The sequence below is a fragment of the Myxine glutinosa genome, chromosome 7 (assembly GCF_964187855.1).
Source record: "Myxine glutinosa chromosome 7, kmMyxGlut1.1, whole genome shotgun sequence".
In the NCBI taxonomy this organism is placed as follows: Eukaryota; Metazoa; Chordata; class Myxini; order Myxiniformes; family Myxinidae; genus Myxine; species Myxine glutinosa.
The window spans coordinates 49,392,889-49,397,478 of NC_136267.1; the positions used below are offsets into that span (position 1 = coordinate 49,392,889).

Consider the following 4,590-nt stretch of genomic DNA (forward strand, 5'->3'; position numbering starts at 1 on the left):
AAAAACCTATGTGGTGTGAATGGCAATGTTCCTCGCTGAAATGTGAAAAAAGGCAATCGCTTTTCGCTCTGAAATACGTGCGAACGCGTAACTGAGTTAATGGCGGCAAGGAACATCACGTGATCGCAATGAACGAATCAGCGCGCTGCTCTGCCACCGGTCAGATTCGGTGCATAATATTCCTCGCTGAAATGCGCTGAGGTAAAAATATGGAAAAAAAATATTATGAAATAAATTTTTAGGTCGGCCATGTTCGTCCCAGGCTCAATGGCCATGTCTGTGCCAAATATCAAGTACGTGAGCCTCTCCGTTTAGGAGTCTACCGGTAACATTACACACACACACACACACACACACAAACTGTGTTGTATATATATATAGATTAACCCTTTTACTTGCAGCTTTCTGTGCTTTCTTTCCTCTTTTCTCCCCTCTTGCTCGTAATTTATTCCCCTGCTTGATGTGTGTCCAACTGTAGCCCGACTTAGTACATTGTGTTTTTTGCCTGTGATGTGTCGCAGGTCCACAAGAGCTCGGCATGATTGTTGTTATTGTTGTTGTTGTCGTTGTCGTTGTTGTCATTGTCGTTGTTGTTGTGATTCTTGTTGGGGATCGATTTTTGAAATGTACACGCATTGGTCGGACAGCTGTCGGACCCCAACCACATTTGTCGCTTGACTCCACCAATCATGGCCATGGGCCATGGCACACAGACGAAATAATATTGCCGCCATCTTGGTTTTCAGGCAGGCCTAAGACATCAAGCCTGTTGGCGTCTGCTGATTATGCACTGCCTGGGTTTGTTGCATCAGATTTCCAATGGCTTTGTTTCGGGCAAGTGTTACTCACGATGATGTACCCTGAAAAATGTAATCAATGTCGAAAAAAATTGTTTTCCCCTCTCCCTCTTCCCCACCCCTCCCTATCTCCCCACTCCATCCCTCATCTCTGCCCTTCTTTGTCTCTTCCCCTTCATTTTGGGATGAAGCAATCCGTGACCGTGTGACGAATCAGCTCATTCTGATATAACCATGGGGAGGGTGACATGGATGACAGGTGTTGAGTTAATATTTTAATAGTGCATTAAATGTGTGTTTCCCAATAGTGTTCATCTTTTAAAAGTGCTTTAAATGTGTGTTTCCCAATAGAGTGTTCATCTTTTAACAGTGCAATAAATGTGTGTTTCCCAATAGTGTTCATCTTTTAAAAGTGTAATAAATGTATGTTTCCCAATAGAGTGTACATCTTTTAAAAGTGCTTTAAATGTGTGTTTCTCAATAGAGTGTTCATCTTTTAAAAGTGCTTTAAATGTGTGTTTCCCAATTGGCCCATTACTGGATTTTGTCGCACGTTGTGACCACAGTGCGGTCATTCTTGTTACCCTTTGCCCTCTCCCTCTTCCCCACCCCTCTCTATCTCCCCCACCCCTCTCTATCTCCCCACTCCATCCCTCATCCCCACCCTCTGCTCTTTGTATCTTCCCCTCTCTTTCACTCCCCCTCTCTATCTTCCCACCCCTTTCTATTTTCCCAACCCTATTCTATTTTGTGACATCTAATCGTAACGAGGTCGTCACTTTGTGACATCTAATGGTAACGAGGTCGTCACTTTGTGACATCTAATGGTAACGAGGTCGTCACTTTGTGACATCTAATGGTAACGAGGTCGTCACTTTGTGACATCTAATGGTAATGAGGTCGTCACTTTGTGACATCTAATGGTAACGAGGTCGTCACTTTGTGACATCTAATGGTAACGAGGTCGTCACTTTGTGACATCTAATGGTAACGAGGTCGTCACTTTGTGACATCTAATGGTAACGAGGTCGTCACTTTGTGACATCTAATGGTAACGAGGTCGTCACTTTGTGACATCTAATGGTAACGAGGTCGTCACTTTGTGACATCTAATGGTAACGAGGTCGTCACTTTGTGACATCTAATGGTAACGAGATCGTCACTTTGTGACATCTATTGGTAACCTGGTCATCACTTTGTGACTAATGGTAACCTGGTCGTCACTTTGTGACATCTAATGGTGACGAGGTCGTCACTTTGTGACATCTAATGGTTACCTGGTCGTCACTTTGTGACATCTAATGGTAACTTGGTCGTCACTTTGTGACATCTAATGGTAACAAGGTTGTCACTTTGTGACATCCAATGGTAACCTGGTCGTCACTTTGTGACATCTAATGGGAACATGGTCGTCACTTTGTGACATCTAATGGTAACCTGGTGGTCACTTTGTGACATCTAATTGTAACGAGGCTGTCACTTTGTGACATCTAATGGTAACATGGGCGTCACTTTGTGACATCTAATGGTAACCTGGTCGTCACTTTGTGACATCTAATGGTAACGAGGTCGTCACTTTGTGACATCTAATGGTAACCTGGTCGTCACTTTGTGACATCTAATGGTAACCTGATCGTCACTTTGTGACATCTAATGGTAACCTGGTCGTCACTTTGTGACATCTAATGGTAACCTGGTCGTCACTTTGTAACATCTAATAGTAATGAGGTCGTCACTTTGTGACATCTAATGGTAACCTGGTCGACACTTTGTGACATTTAATGGTAACGAGGTCGTCACTTTGTGACATCTAATGGTAACCTGGTCGTCACTTTGTGACATCTAATGGTAACGAGGTCGTCACTTTGTGACATCTAATGGTAACCTGGTCGTCACTTTGTGACATCTAATGGTAACCTGATCGTCACTTTGTGACATCTAATGGTAACCTGGTCGTCACTTTGTGACATCTAATGGTAACCTGGTCGTCACTTTGTAACATCTAATGGTAATGAGGTCGTCACTTTGTGACATCTAATGGTAACCTGGTCGACACTTTGTGACATTTAATGGTAACGAGGTCGTCACTTTGTGACATCTAATGGCAACCTGATCATCACTTTCTCAACACCTTTCCAGATCCACAGGAAGACCACCCTGCCTTGCTTTGCTTACACAGTTACACTAATGATGCTGCGCACGTGATCTGGTCCGGCAGTGATCAATGGATCAGTTGATCCTCCACATGGTTTGGAATAATCGTCCATTGTGTGGACCCATACAGCCTCAGTTTGCAACAAACTAAACATTTGTATTTTGCCAGTTAGAAGTATCTACTTTTATGAATGGCATCATCTAATGTGCACATTAATGGGGTAAATTGAAGTAGGATTGTGAATTTTATTATCCCATCAGAATCGTACACCCTGAAAACGTGGGTACGTCTGTACCTTTTCTGTGTAGTTTGGTTAACAACTTACCGAGATAAAAAAAAGTAATTAGTAAGTTATATATTGATGGCATCGAATTTGCATATTAATGGCTTTTGTAAAAAAAAAAAATGCTCAAGGGTCCCATGGTGGCACCCATTAAATGTTGATTTGGGAGGTCCAAAGGTCACGAGACGACAAAAAAAAACATCTTTGTGCGGACGTTTATTCACACACCACCCAAAAAATAGTGGTCTGACCGCCGGACGCCAGCACTATATAGTTGCCATGACGTGTATCGATGTTTGTGACGTTGGTGCGTGTTCTACATTTATAAATGGTGAGCGTCAAGCAAGGAAGCACAACGTACCATTTAAAAAGTCTTTGGTACGACTGCACCGGTATTCGAAAAACCGGCCGCAGCCTCAGAGCGGACACACTAACGATTACACCGGCGAGTCTCATAAAAACATTCGTATTACTCGGTAAGACAGTCATGTATGTACATTACATTACAACAAATCGTATTACTATTTTAAATACGGAAGTTCACACATAATAACTAATTATAGTTTCATTAATTGAAGACGGTTCAATAATTTATTTATATTTTGTTATATAATGGTTAAATGCATTCCGTGTTTTTTTGTGTGTAATATGACGTCGGTTCTGGGAAGCAGCGCGGTATAGCCACGCCCCCATTACTTGGGTGAACCAATCAGTGTAAGGTCCGCGCCGTCACTTCTTCGAACAGCAATGATCAGCAATAGGGATTTGTATGAACGTTCGAACAGACAAACTGGACAACACAGACAATCGAGAACAGGGAAAAGGAGGCGACTTACACTCCAGGGGTAAGTACCGAAAATTGCTTTTAATACTTATCAAATTAAATAACTTATTCGCTGCAATAATAAACGCTTATTGTCGAATAGTTGCTTTTCAATTGTGTTTGGGCGATTATTTGAATATGCACGTTGGAAATGTGGGCAGTAAAATAATTTTGTTTTGTAACAAATTCTACTGTAGTGGTGTAAGCAAGGAAGCTCTTGTAGTGGTGTAAGCAAGGAAGCTCTTGTAGTGGTGTAAGCAAGGATGCAGTTGTGGTTGTGGAAGCAAGGATGCAGTTGTAGTGGTGGAAGCAAGGAAGCAGTTGTAGTGGTGTAAGCAAGGAAGCTCGTGTCGTGGTGGAAGTAAGGAAGAAGTTGTAGTTGTGTAAGCAAGGAAGCTCTTGTAGTGGTGTAAGCAAGGATGCAGTTGTGGTTGTGGAAGCAAGGATGCAGTTGTAGTGGTGGAAGCAAGGAAGCAGTTGTAGTGGTGTAAGCAAGGAAGCTCTTGTAGTGGTGTAAGCAAGGATGCAGTTG

The 4,590-nt window shown here is 42.5% G+C and overlaps 1 protein-coding gene across 1 annotated transcript in view; it reads left to right on the top strand.

Annotated features, from left to right (window-relative positions):
* The first annotated feature begins 3,874 nt into the window (after positions 1-3,874).
* LOC137431214 (transcription factor PU.1) overlaps positions 3,875-4,590 on the top strand; it is a 22,822-nt gene continuing 22,106 nt past the window's right edge. Inside the window, exon 1 of the mRNA XM_068122287.2 lies at positions 3,875-4,080. The gene's annotated coding sequence lies outside the window, so the exon portion shown is untranslated. The remainder of the gene's footprint in view (positions 4,081-4,590) is intronic.